This window comes from Bos mutus, chromosome 23 (genome assembly GCF_027580195.1).
Source record: "Bos mutus isolate GX-2022 chromosome 23, NWIPB_WYAK_1.1, whole genome shotgun sequence".
NCBI classification, from domain to species: domain Eukaryota; kingdom Metazoa; phylum Chordata; class Mammalia; order Artiodactyla; family Bovidae; genus Bos; species Bos mutus.
The window spans coordinates 33,740,737-33,766,046 of record NC_091639.1 but is presented as its reverse complement, the minus strand read 5'-3'; the positions used below and the strand labels follow the sequence as shown (position 1 = coordinate 33,766,046).

Sequence of the window (25,310 nt, the reverse complement as noted above, 5' to 3'; positions counted from 1 at the left end):
GGGGTGGGGGAGGAGGGGAATGGGGGAGGGGGAGAGGGCCCTACAGTCCATGGGGTTGCAAAGAATCCAGCAGGACTGAGCGACTACACAACAACAACAAACTATCTGGAAGGCTAGAAGGTTAAAGAGCCTGCGGATAAAAGAAAAAGTCAAGGAGATAAAGAGGATGGAGACCTCAGCGGTGAGGGAAGCCTCAGTAAAGAGAGACATCTGAGTGAAGACTGGAGGAGGAAACGGTGAGCAAGGCAGATGGGTATCCAGGTTCTGGAAGAGCCATCCAAGCAGCAAGGGCAGCCTGGGCAAAGGCCCTGAGGCAGGAACACGGAAGGTGCATCCAAGGAATAGTCAGAGAGTCACTGTGGCTGGAGCGAGTGGGCAGGTAGAGAACAGTAGAACATCCCATCACAAAAGCGGGGGGAGGGGGCAGGGTGTCACCAGACCATCTGAGGACTTTGGCTTTCACTGACTGAGGTGGGGGCCACTGAAGGTTATGAGCGGGGGAGGGACAGAGCCCCTTCAATTCCCTGTTACACTGTCATTCCTTCCTGGTGACCTGCTTGAATATATTTAATAAACACATCTCTTCTGCAAAGCCCTCGCTGATTAATCACTGCAAGTTATAAACTCAAACCACTCTTAAAAAACCAGCAAACCCAACCCCTACCTTTCCCTCAAATCAATATTAGACCCAAAGGGAAGGAGAGTCAGAAGGTGAGGGAGGGGAATAGGACCAGGAAAACACAATGACAAACAGAGAGAGGCAAGGAGAAAGAAGATACACGTGGGAATGAACACGAAGTTCCAAAGAGAGGCTCCAAGACAAAGGAACAGGAGTCCAGCTGCTCCTAAGGTCCCTTATTCTTCATCTACTCCATCCAGTTTATAAGGTCCACAGCACCAGTGCTTAAGTTTTCCAATCCCTGCTGCCCTGTGGCCGCCCTGACATTCCCATCAGTCGGGAGCCCTCTCTTTATACATCTTTACTCTATATCCTGATATTCAGGGAAGGAAGAGACAGAGTCCTTTACTCTTACTCTCTAACCTGCAAAGGCCCAGCAAATACTAGCCCAAAAGGTAGAAACAGAAACTCCCTTGTAGGGATTTCCCTGGAGGCTCAATGGTTAAGAATCCTGGCCATGGCAGGGGACACTGCATTTGGACTGAATTCAATCCCTGATCTGGGAAGATCCCACATGGCATGGAGCAACAAAGCCTGTGCGCCATAACTTGAGAGCCCGTGCTCTGCAACAAGAAAAGCCACCGCAGTGAGAAGTCCGCGCATCACAAGCATCACAACCCATGCTTGCAACAACTAAACAAAGCTCAGGCACAGCAACGAAGACCCAGCACAGCCAAAAATAAAATAATAAATTAATTTTAAAAAAGAGACTCCCTTGTCATTGAATCCACACCAGATCCCCAAAAGATTCACTACAGGCCACTGCTGCTGCTGCTGCTAAGTCGCTTCAGTCATGTCCAACTCTGTGTGACCCCATAGATGGCAGCCCACCAGGCTCCCCCGTCCCTAGGATTCTCCAGGCAAGAACATTGGAGTGGGTTGCCATTTCCTTCTCCAATGCATGAAAGTGAAAAGTGAAAGTGAGGTCGCTCCGTCATGTCTAACTCTTAGCAACCCCATGGACTGCAGCCTACCAGGCTCCTCCGCCCATGGGATTTTCCAGGCAAGAGTACTGGAGTGGGGTGCCATTGCCTTCTCCGACAGGTCACTAGGCAACCTCAATCAGCCGATCTACAAAGTGAGCGGCCACCACAAAGCCCGAGTTCCAGGAGTCACTTCTGTCCATGGCACCTCCTTCCCCAAACTGTCCCCACATTCACACTCATCCCCCAGCTACCACACGGGAGAAAAAAAATAAATGCCTAATTGTAAGAAAAGGCTGGGGAAGCCCTGGAAAAGGCCAACGTTGGTAGAAAGGAAATAATAAATTACAACAATTAGCTCAAGGTGGTACAGTGTGGTGGCTAAAAGCACCAGCTCTCGAGCCAGAACGCATGATCCAACTCTGCCACTGAAGAGTGCGTGGCCTTGGACGAGTCATCTTGTGAACTTGGGTGAGCTACCCATCCTCTCTTGCCCCAGATTCCTCATCATTATTAGTTCCATTATGGCCCTAGGACTATTAGGAAAACTAAAGTTAGTGTTATATTAAAGCATGTAAAAGAATGTTGGCACACGGTAAGCATTACAGGAATATTTTTAAAGAAGGGACGTCCCTGGCTATCCAATGGTTAGGACTGCGCACTTTCACTGCCAAGGGCCTGGGATCAATCCCGGGTAGGGGAACTAAGATCCCACAAGCAGTGCAGCATGGCCAAAGAAAAGAAGGAAGGAAAAACACGTTTTTAAAAAAGGATAGCTTCTTTCTAAAACATCTGAAAGAGAAAAAGACTAGTTTTATTTCCGTACCTGACATATACAATCAATACTGATAATATTTTCAACTCTGATCATTCCCATCCCATACTTTTAAAATAGTAATACAGTACTACGGCACAAAGATTGCACCATTACTTATATATGAGCTTAATGGGAAATGACCTAAGTGTCTGACAATAGAATGGTCAAGCAGATTATAAAAGCTGTAAGAAGGGGTTCTGTGTAGATATTAAAAATCACCTAATGATTTTTTTAAAGACATGGAAAATACTCATAATGTCAAATAATAAAGGATACAAAAATTAGCCTTTGCTTTCTGCTATTATGACACGTGTCTGTGTGCATGCTCAGTCACTCAGTCATGTTTGACTCTGTGGCCCCATGGACTGTAGCCCGCCAGCTCCTCCGTCCATGGGATTTCCCAGACAAGAATATTGGAGTGGGTTGCCATTTCCTCCTCCAGGGGATCTTCCTGACACAGCGATGGAACCTGCATCTCCTTTTCTCTTGCATTGGCAGGTGGATTCTTTACCACTGAGCCACCTAAAAAGCCTCCATTATGACATAACTTCCAGTAAACTGTCCTGTACAGAACAACCATGAAAACCACTGTAAATAAAATGTAAACCATTGTAAATAAAATACAAAACAAAACAATAATAATAACTGCTGGTGTGGCACAGGAGTACAACGAGGCAGCTAGGACTTAAGAAGCCGAGCTCTTAGGAAAGGGACGCTTCTGAGACGCATATTAGTACTAATGCTTCCCCTGAGGACGTTTGCCGATTTGGTAGAAGCAACATTAAGGTGAAAGAGAAGGCAGCAAATTAAAGCTTGCAGCAGCTTCCTCCCTGGACTGAGAAGACAGAAACTGGAGTTCAGGGCCATGACAATAGCCAGGATTTGAGAGGCCAAGATTCCAGACAAAAAGAACACACATAAGTGAGCCCAATATTCAGCAGCAGTTTCCCCTCAAGGCGTTGGCTGACACCTAACCCAATGTGTGTACAAGGCTAGACGCTGGGAACCTAGCAACAACAAGCTATTAATAGGGGTCCAGTGGTTAAGGATCCACCTTGCAATTCAGAGGGCACAGGTTCAATCCCTGTTCTGGGAACTAAGATCCCACATGCCACAGAGCAACTAAGCTCTGAGCCACAAGTACTGGGTTGGGGGTTGGTTTCAGCTATGTGTCAAAACTAGAAAGTCCATATGCCACAGCTAGAGAGTCCATGCACCGTAAAAAGATCCCGCATGACGCAATAAGACCTGACGTAGCCTAATTAATTTTTTTAAAAAGAAGAAGCTATTAAAAGACTTAAAAGGTAGGTAGAGATTTTAGTAGTTTCACAGGGGCAGGAAGACAAAATCTGGAGATCAGGGCCTATGAAGAAAAAGGGACCCTAATAAACACCCACCTTACAAGTAAGGGCAAATCAGAAATACCAAGCTTAAATGAATCAAGGTGATACAGCCTGAGCCTCTATATTTTCCACGTAAAATGCCCAACATTCAGACAAAAATGACCAAGCATGTCAGGAAAAGGCCCAAACCAAGAGAAAAATACAATCATTAAAAATAAAGATATATTTTATCATAAATCAAATATTTCCAACAATAAAAACAAACTTAAGAAGTAAATAGATGAGTTTTATAGCAAAAAAAGAAACAAGAGAAGAGATAGTGGATGAATTAGAAGATAGAACAGTAGGAAAAAATATTCATATTACAGCACAGAAAAAACAAGAACAAGCTCACGGGGCATGCAGGACACCATGAAATGGTCTAACACGTACAGAGGTCTAAGATGAGAGGAATAGCGGGGCAAAGGAATATTTGAGGAACTGCCCAAGGCTTTTCTAAAACTGACCAAAAAAACACCAGCCCATGAATTCTAGCAGCTCTCCAAACTCCACAGGGCTCACACACCAAGAGTACCATACTTTTATGCACAGCATAGTAAAACTGGTGAAAACACAGCACCGAAGGTGGGAGGAAATACGTTCATTTCAAAGGAATCACAATAAAACTGCCAGATGACATTTTAACAGAAATGAAGGAAGGCAGAAGACAATGGAATGATATCTTAAAAGGACTAATTCTATACCTGGTGAAAATATCCTCCAACTATAAAGGCGAAAATGACATTTTCAGACAAGCAAAAACTGAGAGAATTGTGACACCAGCATACACACACATATACACATAACAAGGGGGAGTTCTCCAAATAAAAAAAAATTAATCTGTGAGGAAAGCATGTATATGTTTTTACAGGGAGAAATGAAGAACACCAAAAAAAGGAAATATGTGAATTAATCTAAAACACTGTTGACTTTTAAAAACAATGGGATTAAATTCTTATGATAATTTTATATTATTTTATAAATAACATATTTACATATTTAACTTAAATATATATTAAAATATATCTATTTGACCTAAATTTATATTTGAATATAAATATATTTATTTTATATTTAAAATATAATGTATTTATTTTATTTTAAAAATATAGATATATTTATTTTATATTTTAATTATGTTTTATATTACACTACAATAATTTATAGGATAAAATTCTTAGGAGAATTAAAATCACAACAAGACTTCAAAAGGAATATAAAGAAGGTATAACAGTCAAAGCGTTCTAAAGAGCTTGCATTGCCCAGAAAATGGTGAAATGATCACTTCAGGGTAGATTCTTAAAAAAAAAATACAAAATCACAGACAAAGCATTCAACTGTGCAAAGGTGTATCTATTGAAAAAAAAAAGGAAAAAAACACCACTTTTTAAAACAGAGGTTCTACCTAGACGATGGAATGAGGTTCTACCTAGACGATGGAATGAGGTTCTACCTAGACGATGGAATGAGGTTCTACCTAGACGATGGAATGAGGTTCTACCTAGACGATGGAATGAGGTTCTACCTAGACGATGGAATGAGGTTCTACCTAGACGATGGAATGAGGTTCTACCTAGATGATGGAATGAGGTTCTACCTAGATGATGGAATGAGGACTGGTTTTCATTTTCTTCATACTTTGTGGCATTTTCAGTAGAACAACTTTTCCCCTCAATATCTAGTTTCATATAACACTAGTCAGTATTTTCTTATACTTGCAGGGGGTAAAAGTAGCCTTCATTTTCTTATAAAGATTTAAAAAGAACAAATTTCTAGAAAATTGGACCAAGATCCTGTATTTCTTCAGTCAATTATTAGCAACATTTATTCTAAGAATGCTGCTTGTCTACTGACCAACTATTTGACATATCCCGTGTCCTGGGCACAGAATGACTACTCATGCTAGGTTTGGTGAGAGACACCACATCTAAGTCCTTCTCGATAAGCACGAGGAAATTCTCTCTTCACTTCTGAGAATAACTCGGGTCATCTGTTTGGTCTTCCATAACAGAAATCCAAAGAGCCTACTAAATTAACAAGTAACAGTCATCAAGCAAGAGGCAGTTCCACTCCACTTTGCAGCAAGGAAAAAACTGAGCCCCAGAGAAGGAATGCATATTGTTTACAGAATAATTCATGTTACATAAGAAAGACCATTTTTTGAAAAACAGTAATATTAGGGTGGAGGGGATGCAGCATACTCTCGTATGCTGGTAGTAGGAATGAAAATTAATTTTATAACTGTGTGAAGAACAATTAGGAAATATTATCAAGAACCTTAAAAAACACCCACTCTCCTTAACACAGTAATTCTCCTTTCCAGGAATTTAGCCAAAGAAAACAATCCAAGATGTGATCAAAGATCTATGTATATCTATGTTCCATGATCTATGTTCATCAAAGCACTATTTATTGTATAATAAATGATAAATTAATAATATAATAAACAATATTAACAATACATAATAACAAATGAGAAGTAAAGTAAATCTCTAATAAAAATGACTAGTTAAGTCCGGGGACCCAATGCCTGGTATACAGTATGTGCTACATAAATATATATTGAATACAGAATCCAAATAAGAGAATACTAAACAAGTGTTTCAGAATAAAAATGTTTCCCAAGAATATTTAATGAGCTAGATATTAAAGCATATGCAAAATAACCCCAATACTACTTTTAAAGCACAATATCATAGCTAATGCTTCTTGAGAATTTACTCTCTGCCAGGCACAGCCCCAAATGTTTTACACGTACCATCTCATCTCATCTCAACCAGTCCTAACAAGTTGTTGTTGTTGTTTCCAGTAACTGAAGGATCCTGGATTCAAACCCAGGCAGTCTGGGTTTGAATTTATATTAAGAACTTATACTCTTAATATACTCTTAGCCACTAGAGTACACTCAAAAAAAAAATACTGGATGGAAATTACTAAAATGTTAATAAGAGCGAATTAAAGAGAACTTAACGACAATTTTTATTTTGTTCCTTAGACCTGCCGATATTTTCTAAATTCCCTATGATCACTATGTTCTATTTACAGCCTCTTTTTCCAAAACAAAGTCTTATGAACTCTTTTCATTTACCATTTACACAATTTCAGTGAAAAAGTCTTAGCTCTAACAAAGCTTTGAATCATCTTTTTTTTTTTTTTTGGCCCTTGCAGGGTGCAGGATCTTAGTTCCCCAACTAGGGATCGAACACATGCCCCCTGCAACAGAAGCTTGGAGTTTTAACCACTGGATCACCAGAGAAATCCCTGAATCATGTCTTCTCCAGGCCTTACAATCAGGAGCCATGACATTCTGATCAGAGAAGAGGGACGAGCCTAGACTGTGGACTTCTATTCCACAAATACAGGTTACTCTCTGGCTGCTGAGGTGCTGATTTTTACATATATTCTGCTGTTAATCTTCCCAATGGCCCTACCAAGTAGATGTGACTATCTCAGGAAATGGAGGTTAAGGAAGGTGAAGTGACTTTCCCAAGGTCATGAACACCACTCCAGCTCTGGTCAAAGGTCTGTCCACCAACCATCCCTCACAATCACGTAGAACAATTGGGGCAGAGCTGAGAGCATGTCCAGGCCCGATCACTACATCCCTTGGTACCTCCATTCCCTCACTTGTATGATAGGGATAATAACGCCTTTCTCACAGAGTTGCTTTGAGGCTTAAATGAGGTAATATATGTAAACTGGTGGCGTGTATTTGCGCTTATTAGGGAGCTGTTACACTCTGAAATGCATCCTGCCCCCAAACGTGCACAATGTGAGGTCACCACAGCTTCATCTACTGAAAGAAAAGAATCCTCTTATGCTTCTCTAAAGCCTACCATCCTGGTTCCCTCTTAACTATCTCAGAGACTGGACTGATCTCAGTTACATCCCAGGCTCCTTTTCAAAACTCTCTACACAGGCTTCTTCAGTTTAAGCCCCCAAAAGTATCCTCAGAGAAGAACCTGGCACGAGTCTGCAAAAACAGAAAGGCTGAAATCCCAGCCTCGGAGCCCTGCACTTCTACTCGGATTTGATCACAAACTGAGGCTTGGGATGACCCAGAGTGAGACGTTCCCTGGAGGGACATGAATAGGCGGGCATAGGGCAGCAGGGGAGGGGGAAAGAGGACAGCCACCAACCAAGCAGAGAGTGGACGGGGGTGGGGGAGGGTCCCAGTACGTGGCAGGGGGCCTCAAAAGCAAAAGGGGTGCAAGGACCCAGAAGAAGAATTCTTCTTGCGGTCTCCCTTAGAACTGGAAAGGAGCGTCTAAAATGGAGAGACACCCACTTCTCCAGTGGTCCAGGGTTAAGACTTTGCCTCTCAATGCAGGGGGTGTGGGTTCAATCCTTGGTCAGAGACCTAAGCCCCACAAGCCTCCATGGCCAAAAACCAAAACACAAAACAGAAACAACACTGTAACGAATTCAGTTCACTTCAGTTCAGTTGTTCAGTCATGTCCGACTCTGTGCGACCCCATGAATTGCAGCACGCCAGGCCTCCCTGTCCATCACCAACTCCCAGAGTTCACCCAAACTCACGTCCATCGAGTCAGTGATGCCATCCAGCCATCTCATCCTCTGTCGTCCCCTTCTCCTCCTGCCCCCAATCCCTCCCAGCATCAGAGTCTTTTCCAATGAGTCAACTCTTCACATGAGGTGGCCAAAGTACTGGAGTTTCAGCTTCAGCATCATTCCTTCCAAAGAACACCCAGGGCTGATCTCCTTCAACAAAGACTTTAAAAATCATCCACATTCAAAAATTTAAAAAAAAAAAAAAAAAAACTTTAAAAATAAATAAAATAGAGAAAGAAATGGTAGAAAGCCCTGACTCGGCAAGATGGCAATGCTACTCTTTCCGCATCACTGCCGCAGCCCGGAAGTCCAGACCCTTAGCCCTCTTACGCCTGCACTTCCAACATTTTCCTAACTGCTCTCTCTCGGCCTGCAGGCTCAGCAAGGCCAGCCTGTCTTTCCACACCTCTCAGGGTAATTTTTCTAATACATAAATCTGATGTGGCCCCATCCCAAACCCTTCAGTGACTTCTCTACTGCCGACAGGGTCAAGATTAAGTTCCAGACCATGGCACTGAGTACCCCCTGCCCAATCCTTTGCTTATTCCTCCAGCCTCTTCGCCTGAAATGTCATTAACTTCTTTGTGCCAGGCCTCACCTGGGGTCTAGGTATACAGTGATAAGCAAGACATGACACAGATGAACAAGACCCAGTTCATGCCTTTAAGAAGCTGAAAGTCATGCTGGGGAGATAGATACATGAGGGGATGCTGTAACCCAGACGGACAGGGAGACGGAAGTCCTGCCTGTCTGGGGTGTTTAGGGAATGCCTCTGGAGGAAGTGGGAGTGAGCCAGGTGAGGGGCAATGGAAAGAACATTCCATGCTAGAAAAAGCCTCAGAACACAGTTTGACAGCACTCTCCTGACAGAACTTCTCCACGAGCAGAAATGTCCTACATCCATGCTTTCCAATATGGCAGTCACTAGCCGTGGGTGGCCACTGAGCACTTGACATATGGCTAGTGCAACTGGGAAACTGCATTCTAAATTTTATTTATTTTTAAATTAATTTAAATTTAACTGGACACAAAGAGCTAACTGGACACACATGCTGCACGGCACAGTTCCAGAGCATTCAACTAAGGGTGATGTGAAATGAAGTTAGATGGGTAAGCCTTGAAACAGAAGTGGCACTGCAGTGAGGCCAGACTGTATGTGGCTTCCTATACTAAGCAAGCTGCAGCGGTCCCCTCCCCCTGGTCTAGCTGTAAGCACCCCTTGAACCCACACAACCCACCCACATACCACCTCTCTCTGAAGACTTCCCTCCTACTTACTATTTCTGAAGTTTTGTCTTTTTCTAGGGAGGCATCACTGTGTATCGTCATACTTCTATGTTCTATATATGTTCTTCTAACAGTCCTCCACTAGACTTTGAGCACCTTCTCTTACTTTTCTAGTACATCCAGCCACTGGAACAATCCCAGCACACAGGAGATAATCAGTAAATGCCTCATAAACAAGCGAGTTATCAGGTGTTGGGGGGGGCGGGGGGAGCGGGGCATTCACCTCTTCTAACAAAGACGTGAGCCCCTAACGTGACCTTTCTTAGAATGCCAGCTCTGTCCAGGAGGGCACCAGCTCTCATGATCGCCCTGAGCACTTTACCCTTACCAACCATCAGCATGCCTCGTGGTGGCTCTATTTTCCCCAAATTCCTAGAACCCAGACGCCTGTACAAGGACGGTGATGAGCCAAATTTTAAAGGCGGCGTGGCCTAGCGATCAGGAGCCAGTCTTTGGAGTCAGTCCTAGGTCTGGAGACCAGCTGGGCAACTAGCCCCTGAATGTCCTGAAATGAGTTACTGAGCCTCAGTTTCTTTGAGTGTAAAGTAGGCATCATGTCTGCCTCTTACAACTGTGCAGATGACACTGACACTCTACACAGTCAGCTCTCTCTAAGCTCTCTCTAAGCAATAGCTACCATTCCTAAAGCCATGTGGAACCCTCACTTGGGTTCCCTGTGGCATGTGCAATTCCTGAGCCTCTCAATTGGCTCTTCACGATGCTCCCCCAGATGCAAGGGATATAATCCAATCTCTGACTCACAACACAGTTGCCAAAAATCTCCTCAAGTTCCCAGGAGAAATTTTATTTTAATTCCCTCTAACTTTAAAAATTAAACAGTCTTCACAGCATTTTGGGGTGGCAGGGGTGAGGACGGAGACCGTGAAATCCAACAAGCCGCTTCGAAAAGGTTACAAACTGATTGGAGAAAGAAAAGGAGAAAGAAGCTGGAGGGGGTGGGGGGGATGGGGACAATCCCCTGAGTTTCTGCTATTATTGAATACCCCAACTCTCAAAGCAGCCCAGCAGCCCCCTCCTCCACGTGGGCTAAGCTCCGTTAATGAGAAAGCGGAGCTCTGCCTACATTACCACAATAATGATTTCCCCGTTGCATTTTTACATGCCTGCTGCTTTATCATAGCAGAAGTAGACATATATTTTCAATAAATCCCTTCTCTCTCCTTCCTCCTCCCCAACTCCAGCTCTCCCAGTAAATGTCGCTCCCTCCGCGCCCTCCCCCACCACAATCCCAACCCCGGAGCACAATGAGTTCCACTAATCAAAACAGAAAGAAAAAGAAAAATGGAAAAATCACAGCTGCTGAAAAACAGCATTCGCTACAAGTCAAAGCCCTCCACATTTTTTCTGCAGGCAGCGTTTACTTCTTCAAGGACACAGCACCCCTCCCCTATCAGAAATCTTACGTAGAGTTGCTCCAAGGGGAGGGAGGGGGGGTGGTGAAGAAATCTAATATTCACTCTTTCCTATTTTGACTAAGCCAGCACAGACAGAAATATAGATAAGGCCTTGAATAACTGATTTAACAAAATGTCACTTATTAAAAGAGATGGGGGGATGGGGCCACATTTGCATTTGAGAGCTCAGTTAAACCATCCCACTAAAGCCTGCCAGGCCAGAAAGGCAAGGGGGAAGCAAACATTTCTCTGGTCTGGTCTCCTTCAGGGGCTGCAAGAGCTGACCCTGGTGGCATAGAGGCCGGAATTTCTCCCTCCACCAAGAACTGATGGGGAGAGAACCAGAGAGGCAAAACCGAAGCAACAAAGCAGCTGGAAGCATTTACAGTGTACTGTATTAACCAGCGCCAGGCTCTGCGCTAGGCGCTGGGGGTGCAGAATTGAGTGGTGACCCAGTTCTGGCCTCCCCAGGGCAGTCTAGAAGGAGTGAAAGACACGCCCAGTGGTCAAGATGACAACAGTCCTGCAAGCCAAGGGCTGCAGGGGCCCAAGGGTATGCCCCCCTCCCCAACCCCCGCAGCCCACCCCACAGTTTGGCCCAGGACCAGGCACATGGAGCCCTCAAGAAAGACTTCAGGAATGAGGAGCTGCACTGTGAAATTGTCTGAATTCCATGCTGGTCTTTAGAGACCAGCTCAGACCCTTCAAAAGGAAAGAGGCCACCAAATGTCCTTACCTACCCTGGCTCCCCTTGAAAACCCCTCAGCTCACGTGTGTTCCCCCAATTAAAACACAGAAGTGGACACGTCCCAGCACTTGAAAATCAGCTCATTATGGGTAGCCTTCAGTTGAATTTTAAGGGAGTTGGGTATCTCCCATTGTGATGACAACAGAGGGAACTCAAACGACCCTCCTACTAAAACTCCTTGGGTATTGACTCCATTATTTTTTTCTTTTCCTTTTTTAAAAAGCTTTCAAAGAAGTGGGACTGGAGGTGGTTTCCCAAAGATGAGGACTGGCTCTCAGGGCAGCCTCTGTTAAGACAAAGAAACCCTAGGGGCCCTCAGGAAGCCTCCCCAGGTAGCAACCTGTTCTGGGCCCAGTTGTTCAAAGGCAGAGCCTGCAGACTGAAGGCCAAGATCTATTATAGAAATGACCACGGAGGGGCCCCATAGAGGGGCCAGGCTGAAAGTAGGAGGTCGATGAAGAATAGCCACTAGATCTGTTAAAGTCAAGTTTTTTGGCTTTCATCACGAAGCAGACTTAAAGCTATGTGCTACAGCACGAGCCAGACGATTGAATTTTTTGAAAAATGTAATGCCCAAAACATGCTTAAGTCATCTGAATATTTCCAGCTAAGGTCCTTGGAGTTCTAACCCCCAAATTCCCAGAGGATCTTCTTGGCTTCCAGGATCCTTAGCATTTACTCTGTACCACACCTCTTATTGAATACTATATAGCATTATCTGTTTGAGGGTACACAAAATTTGGAGGCCATTCAAATTCTGGCATTAAACTAGAGCTTTGGATGCTGGCTGGACATGTGACTCTGGGTTAATCACTTATTTATATTTTTTTCAATTCCACTTCTTTAGCCTCACTTTCCTCAGCTGTAAAATTAAAGTAAAAGCTACCTCCTATGGTTGCTGCAAGACAGTTAAAAATAAGACATGCCTAAGAGGCTCTGGACCTGTAACATGATAGGTAAACACTAGTTATTACAATGACGTCATCCATTTCCTCTCTCTCTCTGATTTCTCGTTGATTATTTTCCCTCTCTATGAAACCAAACTGATATCGGTTCTACTGATCTCTCATAACTGACAACTCGTGTTTATTTTACAAATACAGGAAGAAGTCCCCTTATCCACAGGTGTGCAAAATCTCACTAACTTCTGAATCTAGGAGATGGGTACAGTGGAGTTCATTATACTAGTCTGTCTGCTTTTGTGTGCGTTGAAGTGTTTTCATAGTAAAAATTAATTCTAAAATATATAAATAAAGCCTCAACCTCTGAGGCAGAGGCCAGGGGTCTGATTAGTAAGAAGCACCAGTTACTTTTTAAAACTAGAAATGACTTTCCAGCATACACAGTAAGACTGAGTGCTAAGGACTGTTTTCAGGTAGACTCAGCTTTATGGAACAGTCCTCATTTGCAAAACAAATTCAGAAGGTGAATGAATCACTGCTAAGACCACTGGACCACTGCTGGCGTTCTTCCCTGGGTTCAAGGTTCCCCTGTACCAAATTCACAAAACAAGTTCATTTGGCCCTTTGAGTGGGCAGGTCTCAAATTCTATATATGGAATCAGACCGTGAACCTATAAAGACTGGCATTTCACAGCCAGCCCTGCTGATGCCAGCTTTCCGGCAGTAAGAGCAGTTTCACTGAAAGAAATCACAGAGGACTTGAAAACCCCAAACAGAAAGCGGCTCCCAGCAGGGAGCAAGAGTGAGAGTGGACACAGTGTACCGGGAGGGGGGGTTTCAGCAGAAGCTTCGGAGAACCGAGGGAAGTTGTTCATTGGTTGTCAGGTTTCACATCTAAAAAGAGATCCGGCTGAAGATCACTGCACCTCGCTGCCGCCCATGTGCCACACCGCTTACAGTTTACATCGCACTTTGCGTACATTATCTGATTCCATCCTCACAACTCTCACAGAAGAGGCGGCAGATGGTATCACCTTCTTCTTACAGATGCGGAGACAGACTCGGAGGCTGACTTGTCCAGAGCCACACGACAGGGCTGAACCCCCAACCCAGATCTTCTGACCCTCTTCTCGCGCACTCACCTGCCAGACAGACCCCATCAATGGGGCCACCGGCGCAGTCTATGGCAAATTTTTGTTAAAGGCCACCTGAAGAAGAAACAACCCTTTCGCCTTTTATTTTTTATCCCTCCAAACGTATGACACCAGTGCCCACCAACTTTTGAATAGGGCTGCAAAGCTCAGATGTCTTTTCCCAATTATAGTTTTCAAATCAGTCTAACGCGAAGCTCAAATTACTTTAACTGAAGACTCTTTTCCCCAAGCGAAAGAATCCTGTCTTTCCTCTGTACTGCTCCGTAATGCAGTCAAATGTTCAGAAAAAAAACGCAGTACAATTTTCTGATGCAGTCTTAACCCTTGTCGTCTCTGGCTGGTGTCAAAGCCCGACCTCAAAGCCCCTGCCCAAGGGGAGTGGGACCTCAGCCTGGAGAGACAGAGCACATAGCTGCCCCAGCAGCTCCTCAGCTTTCCCTCATTGCCACCTTCACTCTTTCTGGATCTTCCCTCCAGGTCATCATGAAGGAAGTGTCCCTCCCTCCTCCCACCACGGCCAGATCTTCCCCACAGACTTTCTCAAGGACTTTTGCTCAGGCTGACCCCACCCATTGCTCAAGATCAATCCCTCCCTCTCCCTGATCTTTCCCATCATCACACACATAGACCAGCAGCACCTGCAAACCCTTCCCTCTACCTGCACATCCTGCCAGCTCCCCCTCCATTTCTCTGCCCCTCTTTCACAGTGAAACTTTGCCCCAAAGTTGTCTACACATGCTATTCCGGGGTTCTTCACCTCCTATTCCCCTCCCGACCTCCTCCAATTTTGCTCCCACCTAATCCATTGCTCCACTCAAACTGTTCTTTGCAAAGTCGCCAGTGGCTTCCATTTTGCCAAATCTAGTGGTGACGTTTCTGGCCTTAAATTCATGAAACATTTAACACACTTCTGGCCCAAACACACACACACACACACACACACACACACAGCCTTTTCTTATATCTCAATAGACTCTTTAGAGCACCTCATCCAGTCTCCTGGATTTAAATACCACCCTTTGGCTGACGGTTCACACATTTTGATCTCCTGCCTGGCCATTCCTCTGGGGCTGGATGCTGTAACAGACTGCAAGCTTAACATCTCCATCTTGAATCTAACAGGCATCTCACACTTGGCAGTGCCCAAAGTGAAATCGCTTTAGTCTCCTCCCTGGGACTCTCCCTTGCCCCCATCTCAGCAAAGAGTACCACCTGTGTATATGCAACCACCCCCATCAGAAACTTCCTCTTTGGATTCCTCCTCCTCACCCTCCACCAGATCCATCAGCAAACCCTGCCCATTCTACCTTTAATGTGTGTCTCACACCCACCTGCTCCCCTGCATTCAACTCCTGTCACCTCCCCAACTTGGCCTGCTCCAAGTGCCTTTTACTGTGCTCCCTAATTTCACTCCTACCCTCTCGACCAATACCATCCCCTTTAAACATAAGTTAGGGATGTCACTTCCCATCACAAACTTTCAGTGACTTCCCACTGCCCTTCAATGAAACTCAAACCTTTCCAAGGCCTGGAATTCTGCAAGATCATTTCAAACGCCCTCTCCCCCTCCCTCTTACCCACCTTGTCTCTTCTTAGCCCCACCCTCACCCCGCACCAAGTTCTTCCACATAGACTTCCTTGCTCTGCCTGATGCTCCCTGTCTTCCTCCACTCCCAATCCCCAGAGAGGCTTTTTGAGGCTACTTTAAGTAAGTCCAGGTCACTGCCCTCTGTGGTTTCATCTGAGCATTTATGGCATTTTGCAAGATATATTTCTTTACATGTCTGCCTCCCCTCTGGACTGTAGAATAAATGGTAGGGTAGGGGATGCGTAGAGAAAGATGATAATGTCTCTTTTAATTATCAGTATATACCCAGAGCAGTAACACAGTGCTTAGGAAATAGTAGGTGCTCAATAAGGAGCTGCCAAATGTACGCATGAATAAACCAGATCCGGTTACAGCATGAAAATAACTGTTAACCTCCAGCCATTTAAGCACATAGGTTCTTTTTCCCCTTCCTCTCTATCAAAAAAAAATTTTTTTAAGTGTTACTAAACCAATAGCTCAGTACATACCACTCATCCCCAGCTTGTCTTCCATGAGGAAAAAGCAAAAATCGTCTTTCTTCAGTAAACTCAAATTTACCAGAAGTCCCTACAAGCAGCTGCTGTGAGAACTTAAACATTTTTAGACAAAATTCCAGAAGTTTTTTGTTGTGTATTTTCTTTAACCCAGAGGAAAAGTTTATTAAGAGAGCCATGGAATCAAACTTACATAACCAGGACTATATTATTCTTTAATATGCCACAGCACCCTAGCTGAAAAACACGCCAGTATCTCCAGTTGCTCCAGTCTCCCCTCCCCACAAAAGAAATCATCTAAGTTTTAGTCTCCCCTTTATTTCATTGGTTCCTCTCTGATGTGCAAATTCAGATGTATTATTAATCCATGAGATTCCAGCTGATTCTCCTCCCTAAATCACAGTTTCATGAGGTCAGAAATAAAATGAGCTGAATTCAACTGTTTTTAGAGCAGGACAGTCAACACCCGTCTCTACTGTCTGAGGTCTGAACCACTTGTCTGGATCCTTACTTCTCATGTCAATACTCAAGGTCAATAAAAACATCAAGAGCTTTTCCCCCAAAAGTGCCTGTGGTAAAATATACGTTATTGCAGAAGGGACAGTAATACAATATCATTATTATGAACCTTATCACAAATACATGACCAAATCCCAATAACCCACTTGTGAATTCTCCACAGAAAGTGGGTAAAGCCACACTGGGTGTTCTGGTCTCCCACTCCTCCCAGGACTACCTCCCACTGCTGCCTGGGAATAACAGCTCAATTAACCTTAGATTTGACCAGGCATAATTAGGCAGGTGAACCAGTTGGCTGGAGGGGAAAACTTCCAAGATGAACTGAAATTATTTTTGGTGTCTGGGATTATATGCCCCACTCTTTATTAGCACATATAATTGGGAAATGCACTCCCCCCACCCCCCGCACCACCCCCAGCACTTTTTTCCCCCTAAGACAAAAGTATTTCCTTGCATTTGACAGTCAAGATTATCAGGTCACTCAAGAGTCCTTGTTGGAATGCCAAGGTATAAATCCACTCTCTCCAGGAGAAGACAAAAAGAGAAGTTAATCAACGCCCAAGTCCATGAGGCAATCTGGCCGTTGGCCCAGGAAGAGACGGACTGTGGAGATCTCTTGAGACTTCTCTCCACAAGACCGAGTCACAGAATTTCAGAGACGGATGCAACTCTCGGATCAAACCATGCATTTTTAAGATAAAAATTCTAAAGCCCAGAAATGGTTAGATGCTGATAACCTCCCCACTTTTCTTTCCAGTGACGCTGTCCTCCTCGCCTAAGAATCAAATTACCTTAAAAGTTCTTGTCATTTTACAGATACTGTAAACTGAGCCAATGGCTGAACACAACACAATTTTACCATTTCCTGATTAATCAGCTTTATAGACAATTCTCATGCTTCTCACAAAAATAAAACAATGCTTCTGATTCTTAGGACCAAGCCACCCATCAGAGCAGGAGAAAAAGAATTTTAAGTAAGTCTTGTTTCTGTGACCACATATTTTATTATATAAGCAGCAAAGAACACTACAGACTATCGCCTCTTTTACAATGAAAGCTCCTACCTCAACAAAAACCACAGGCCCAAGTGGGTTAAAAGAGGCAAAACTGAGTACTTTCCACACAGTTCATAGAACAACTGTTTTCACAGCAAGCTCACATAAACGCTATGTGATATTAACACATGCCTGCTATGTGGAAGCCTGCTTACCAAGCTGTGAAAAGACCCATGCTTACTATGGAACCCGCAAAATTAATCTTCTCAGTGCTCATAAAGCAGAAGGGAAACGCTTTTTTTTGAGATGTCAAGCAGGCTTCTTAAACAATTCTTTGGCGAAAATGGACATGCCTAAAAGGGCGGAGCCCAAAGAGGTGTGTCACTGCCTGTATCAATTCCTATAAATCAAATCCTGACAATATTTTTAAAAGAATGAATTATGATTCATGGGCCTTCAAACCTTTATTACCACAAGAACATTCTCAGAAGAGGGAAAAAAAGCTCCTGTGACTTGATTAATGGCCAAAGCAAGACAATAAAATAAATCTCATAAATTAAAAAAAAAAAACCTGAATGACTGCTCTTGGCTTCAAGGGTAGACATGTAAATAATTCCCCTTCCCTGGGATAAACACACATAAAGATTTTGTTTACCTTCCCAGCATATACATCAACCAGACTCAGATTTTCAGCAGGGGAAAAATAATAGCTAATTTGTTTAACGAATGCCTAGTTAGGAACACTTGATAAGTGGCAATAATATTTAATTCCCAGCTAACTCAACTCTCAAGCTGCCAAATATCAAATTCTCAATCTGGAAATCTGATGACAGGAAGGAAAGAAAAAAAAACAACTCTCCATCAGTAACATGTACAGAGCTCATTTTTTTAAAACAGATTTTTTTTTTCCCCTGCTAGTATTGAGCTTGTCTACAGAACTGCAGAAAGCTTAACCAACTTTAGTTAACCACATTGCTTACTGTTTACTCCCTGACTCTTCTAAACATGTCTTGGTTTGAATCCCTGATGCTAAAATTATCCTGACCAAGTTAAAATTCCTAGCATATTTATGGTGGTGATCATTTCATAATGTACAAAAATACTGAATTGCTGTGTTATTCAACTAAAACTAATACAATGCTGCAAGTCAATTATACTTCAGTTAAAGGAAAATAAGGAATAAATAAACCTCCCAGCATAATAAAGGTACGTGACAGCCAAAGACCTACAACTCATCTGCAGAAACCAGTAGGCTGAGGACCAGGAAAAGAGGCACAGAGAAGCAAAGAGGGCAGGTTAACTAGCTAAGCGCTGACTACTCCTCCTTGTTATCCTTCCACTGAGCACCAAAACCACATTTTCCATCACCAGACTGCTTTCCTGAGACAGTAAGTGATGCAGGAGGTTGGTACCAGTTGGGACAATGTAAAACTCCTTTCTTAAAGCTCTGCTCCATGGCCTGCTAAAAAGTGCAAACAGCCGGCATTTTTTAAAGAACTCTTCAGCCATCCCTGGATCCGTCATTCCTAAGCATCACTTCCATGCACTTCACGAGACAGCCGGGGCCATGCTGTTAGCAACCCGCTTCACCACGTTCACTTGCCAAAGCCGCGTCTAGCGTGGGGAAGAGTTTCCACAAAGCTGGCTCTAACGGGCCAGTCGAAGGCACACGGAGGAACCAGAAGTCATTTTCTTTTAACCTAAGGATGGCAGGCGCACATGCTCCAGCCCAGTGCCGGCCAGAGGCTGCCCGCCAGGTGCTCTTGGCCTCTGCCAGTGAATGGGTGGTTTTGTGCTGTTTTTTAAATATCTATTTCTTTAGACCACCAGCAGTAACTTCCCAGCCTCCCCGAACTGAAGTTGGGGAGTGAAGGGATAGGTTTACTCCCTTATACATTTCTCCCATCTGGGTGGCCACTTTAACTTCTGGGGAGTACCCATGCCCCGAAGAGCCCACAGGAGCGTATACATACACATATGCATCATGTCAAAACCCCCAAAAAGCACATCCCTAGAGTCCTGCGGTTTCTTGGCTGGAAGAATGAAGGCCTTATAACAGCACAACCTTCAACTGCAAGCTTCACCACCACCATCACCCTTTAAGCTGGGGCTGCCAATTACAGCGCCCACCTCACCCCTCCCCCTTTGCTGGGATGCTGTGCAGCGCAGAGAGGGGAGAGGGAAGAAGGGAAGCAGAGAAGGCCCTGCGAACATACTGAAAGTAAAAAAGTGGGGGGAGACGTCTCCTAATCCATCCCCCCACTTTTTCCTTCCCCTCCCCTGTCTTCTCACGGAGCATCCCCCAACTAATTTTTTTTTTTAATGTAACTTAACAAGCTTCTTGCCTACCTTGGCTGTTTCTGCAACAAGTGCATAGGCAATCCGACAAGAAGACCAGTCTTCGCCTGGGGGGTGAGATGAGGGGCGAGCAGAGCTGATGGAGTAATTTCAATATTAATTTATGTCAGAGCCGCCTTCTCGAAGCGCTACTCACTTACAGTACTGCCCTTAGCCTGTAAACAAATATCGCTCCGCCAGGAAACATACTCCCCAGATGCAAGCCCCTCTCCCCAACAGGGAACCTGGCCCTTCGCCCCCCCACCCCACCCCCCGCCACCCAACAGCGTGCTTCCCCACCCCGGGTAGGAAGCGCTGGGTTTCCAAAGCACCAACCCAGCAGCTCCGCCACCACCCCAGCAAGAAACTTACTCGGTCCGTCTACGCCTCCACCCTCCCTTCAGGAAATCTACTCTCCATATGCATTCAGCCTCCCCGCAGGAAATCTGCTCCCCCCTCCCCCCTTCTGTATACATGCACCCCTCCCTCTCCTCCTCCCCACGCGCCCTCCCCGGCCAGAAACTTACTAGCGAGCAAGCGTGCAGGCTCTCCCGATCCTGGAAACTTACTCCCAGATATAGCGCCCGCCAGCCCCCTTTCCCGGCCCTGCTCCCCTTCCTGCCCTCCGCCGCAAGCAACTCCAAACTCTCTGCATCCAGCCACTCTCCCTCCCCGGTGGAAATTTGCAGCGCGGGGCCGCGCGCGTGCATCCACCCTCCCCTTCAGGAAACTTACTCCCCATCTGCATGCACCGCCTCTCAGCCATCGCTTAGAGGGAAGGGGGTGTGCTAGGGAGACAGAAATACATATGTATCTCTCGCCCCTCCCCCGGCCGCAGCCCACTCGGGGCCGAGCCGCGGTAACCTGGCCTTACCTTTTGCATTGCTCCCCACCCTCGCCCCCTCCCTTAACCCTCCTTATCCGCTCCCCGGCGCCCCCCTTTTTTCACCCATTACCCACCCCTAGCAACCGTTCCCAAGCTCCTCTCGGCCTTTTTTTTTTTTTTTTTTTTTAATCCAGGATGCAAATTCCTCCCCTGTCAGCAAATCGACTGTCAAATTATTTTCTTGCAAAAGGAGAAAGGCGGGGTGGGGGGGAAGCAGAAGCAAAAAGGAGGGGGGGCGGGGAAAGGGAGAGAGAGGGACAGAGGAGGGGAGAGATATCCCTCCGCAGAGCTGGGTCTGGCCGCGGGCGGGGAAGCAGGAAGTAAGGTGTCCAGCGCCTCGGCCGGCGGGTCCTCCGCCGCGGCCCCCGCCCGCGCCCCCTGTCCCCCGGGGCGCCGCGCTCTGGCGGGCGCGGGCCGCCCGGCGCATTGTTCGCAGCCTCCCCGGCGATGCGCTGTCGACCTTATTATGTGTGCTCTGCTTGTGCGTGAGGTTGCACCTTTTGTAGGCTGGCGAGACTCTGGACGAGGATGGGGCAGAGGGCGCGGACCAAGTTGCTGCCCCGCGCGGGACCTGTCAGCCCCGGGGTGTGGCAGAGTCTCCGACGAGGCCGGAAAATCGAGGCCCGGGAGAAGGCGGCGTGGCCGGGGAGCTGCCGCTCGAGACCCGGACCAGTGCAGGATTGTTTCCTGCGTAGCCGTCCCGGTTATTGTAACGCGCTTTGCAATCTAACGACTGGGCTTTGGGTTTTCTGTTTATTTTTTAAGGGGCTGCAGAGATGCCAAGGTCTGAGTGGGCTGCGAGGAGACGGTCTGCGCCTACCCACCACTGCACCCGGCCTCAATGGGGCTGGGAGAGGGGCTGAGGCTCCCGGGAAGGGGCTGGAGGTTCGCGAAGCGCGCGGCTCCCGTCCCTCCGCCCCTATGGGGGCGGGGAGGGGGTGCTGCAGTCGGCGCTGGAACGGCAGCCCTCTGGGGAGGGGTCTCCATCTCCGCTGCGCAGCAGGCCGGGGAGGGAGGTTGCCTAGGAGAGGGGCCGGAACCGGGCGGCGGAGGGGAGGGGAGGGGGCGCGAGTGCCGCCGCGGCGCGCGCTCGCCCCTCCTCGTGCGCCATGACTGTGGAACGTGGTGCCGGGGAGGAGGGCCGGCCGCCGGGGGCCGCCCGGGGCTGCTCGGCATTGGTGCGGAAACCCGAGCCGGGAGCCGCTCCTCGCTCAGTCTCCTCCTCCTCCTCTGCGGGGGAAACCGCTGCACCCGAGCCGAGAGCAGCTGCGAGCAGGGGGCAGGGCGCGGGCTGAAAGGCGAGCCAAGGGTTCAAACCTCGGCGGCGCCAGGGGGGCGAGAGCCGGACAGCCCCCTGGTCCCTCAAAGGCGCAGCCGGCCTTTCGGTCCATCCTGGGACGCCAGCCTTTCCAGGAGGCTTCACGAGTTCAGGGAAACGTGAACCAAAGATGGTTGGGTGGCACAGACCACCTCGAGCCGGGTAGGGGGCATCTCTCTCGTTGAGGTCCCACAAGACAGCGAGTGCTTTTTGCTCCGGAGAAAGTTAAACCATGCGTTTTTCACTATGGGAAAATCGTTGCGCCCGTTCCCCCAAATCTTCGGGCAGCACAAATAAGGTGCTCCCGCTCCCCGGACCTTCGCCACTGACCCCACCCCCACCCCCACTCGGGCGCCGGGTGTGGACAGGGCGGGGGAAGGCTATATGGGAGCTTAAAGCATGAGGTCATGGGCAGAGAAGGCTGCTGCCAAAAGCGGCCGAGGTTTTTGTGTATTTTGAGGGGTAACGGTTCTCCATCTTCAGAAGTGTTGAGTTCTCCCGCATAACCCTATAAATTCTGGGGCACCTGGGCCAGAGAGCCCCCGAAAGAAGAGGGGGCTCTGCGCTCTTTTAATTCTATGAGCTTTTGGCCGGTGCCCTACCCTTTTAGGGAGCCCTTCCACAGAATCAAAGAAAGTCGAGGGACAGCGCACAGTGTCGTGAGGTTTGAGAAAGATTCTGATTCCTCAGTCGTAGGTCATCTTCCAACCCGATTGCTTTCTGCGATGGCCTCCTGCCCCACCTCCGACCCATTCTTCCTAAGTGTCCAGAAGAATCTTCCTACAACTCCGGACTACACTCCTTCAAACCCCTCCCATTTGCTCTTAGAATAAAGCTCCGAAGCCCCCCGCGCGATCTCGCCCCTACAGACCTCCACTCTCACGGCTCCTCCTCCTCTACTGTAAGCAGGGTAGTGCTTCTTTGTTCTGTGGCTGGGGGCGGGGGTAACCCTTCCCCCTCCACCTCTTCTTACTAACTCCTGCTAGACCTTCAGACTCGACTCACTGTCACTACCTCCAAGAAGCCTTCCTAAGGATACAGTCTCAGCTCTAACTCCCTCAGAGAGAAAAGACCCACCCTCGACCTCGCGGCAGCGGGGCTGTGGCCGAAGCTGGCCGCAGTGGCAGCCTTTTCCAAGTGGAGGAGGAATAGCCAAGCTTGAGCGCCATCACTGACTGGGGACCGGACCTCCTGGGTGGGAGTTGACGAGGACAAAACCTCAAAACACCCTGTTTCCTCAAGAGACCTAGGAAAGGCAGCGGCAGTACCGCCCAGAAACCTCAGCTCCACCACCTCCCACCCCCGGCACACACCCACACTTGTAATGCAGGGAGAGGTCTTTTAATCTAAAACTCCTCCCTGGGGCAGATAAGGAACCTGAGACTTGAAGGGAGTAAGTAACCTGCCTAAGGTCAGTGAGGAAATTGACACCCTGGTCTTTCTTGCTCCTAAGCTAAAAGGAAGGATTGGGGACCTAAAGTATTGCTGCTGCACAGCCTAGGATGCCCGTGTCGCCTTCCAAGGACCCCTACATGCTTAGCCCACTACCAACAGAGGGGTAGTAAGCCCAGTTGTTAGCCGGGCAGGCTCTGACCTTATTAGGCAAGTTACTTAACCCCACTTGGTTCAGTTTTTTGCTTGTAAAATCAGAATAATGGTACCCGCAGTGTAGTGTTTTGTGAAATTTTTATGAGTTTGTACATGTAAAGGCCTTAGAACAGAGTCTAGGCAAGTTCTTGGTTACTTGTGAGTGGGGTTTTTTACCCTCTCTTCCCAAGGACTCTAGAAAATCAGGGCCTCAGAGTCTTACCATCAAAAACTGCCTAGGGCCTAGTAAACTTTGACAGCACCTATAAATGCACAGACAATACACATTACAAAGGATTTAGTTAGCCAACAGATCCAGCCCTCAACAACCCCAAATCTGGGAGCACTGGTTCTGGACTTTTAGAATGAGTGTCAGAGGGAGGGTGACTAAGGTTAAAATATTACCTGGGATCTTTGAAATCAGTGTCAGGCTGAAATAGTCCCATCCTGGTGCGAAACCTGCCTGAGATGACAGAAGCCTTCCCAGGGCTGCAAAAACTGTAAGGGGACAGGAAGGGGGTATAGCTCACTGGTAGAGCACATGCTTTGCATGTATGAGGCCCCGGGTTTGATCCCTGCCACCTCCAGGCATTGGTTCTGTTTGGGGGCTTCACTGGTGGCTCAAATGGTAAAGAATCCACCTGCCAATGCAGGAGACACAGGAGATGGGGGTTTGATCCCTGGGTTGGGGAGATCCCCTGGAGACAGAAATGGCAACACACTCCGGTATTCTTGCATGGAGAATCCCATGGACAGAAGAGCCTGGTGGGCCCCAGTCCATGGGGTTGCAAAGAGTTGGTCACCACTGAGCCACTAACACTTTCACTTTCATTATTATTATTATTACTATTATTATTGTCATTAGATCTTAGTTTTCCCATTCTCAGCATTTACCCCATGATAAGAGAGGGTTGTTTTTTTCAATGAAATTCATTTTCTTGGAATTTGTTTGATGCCTTTATAATGGTTCCAAATTCGAATAAACATTGAGACGTCTCCCTCCTTCCATCTCTACTCCTACCAGTTTTCCCTCTGTGGAAGGTCAGAAGACATGTTCAACTGTTGTCCAGCTGAGGTCTCTGGAGAACTCTTCGGACGCCTATTTAAATTTTTATGTCCAGGGCTTTCTTCTCCAATTCAGGCAGAATCAACCCCCTACTCCCAACCTCTCTACCCCTTCAGACTCAATCCTAAACAGGTTTGTAGTAACAGTGATGAAGCACCACTCCTGGACTACTAACAAAAGCAGAAAACTTGTTTGTGATTCTTTCTCCTCTACACTAGAAATAATAGCTAAGGTTTACTGAGTACTTTCTATGTGCCTAGCACTATGCTAAATTCTATATGTGCTTTCTCCTATTTTATCAGCCCCAAACCATCATCATTAATCTTATTTTACAGATGCAGACAGAAGAGGAGGATCAGAGAGATTATGTAACTTGCTCCAGTTTGCATCCAGGCCAACCTGAGCCCAAACACTCCCTTAACCACTAGGCCTTTTGCCTCTCTCCAATGCAGGAAAAACCCTGGTAGCCTGAAGAGGAAGGAGTGAAAAAGAGTTTGGGGACTTAAATTGTGGTTAGTTGCACAGTCGTGTCTGACTCTTTGCGACCCCACGGTCTATACCCTACCAGGCTCCTCTGTCCATGGAATTCTCCAGGCAAGGATACTGGAGTGGGTTGCCATTTCCTTCTCCAGGGGATCTTC

At 46.6% G+C, this 25,310-nt stretch overlaps 1 protein-coding gene across 1 annotated transcript in view; it reads right to left on the bottom strand.

Annotated features, from left to right (window-relative positions):
* The window catches only part of TRERF1 (transcriptional regulating factor 1), a 209,505-nt gene extending 188,980 nt beyond the window's left edge, over positions 1-20,525 (bottom strand). Inside the window, 2 exon segments of the mRNA XM_070360746.1 lie at positions 19,825-19,909; positions 20,340-20,525. The gene's annotated coding sequence lies outside the window, so the exon portion shown is untranslated.
* Between the last annotated feature and the right edge of the window lie 4,785 nt (positions 20,526-25,310).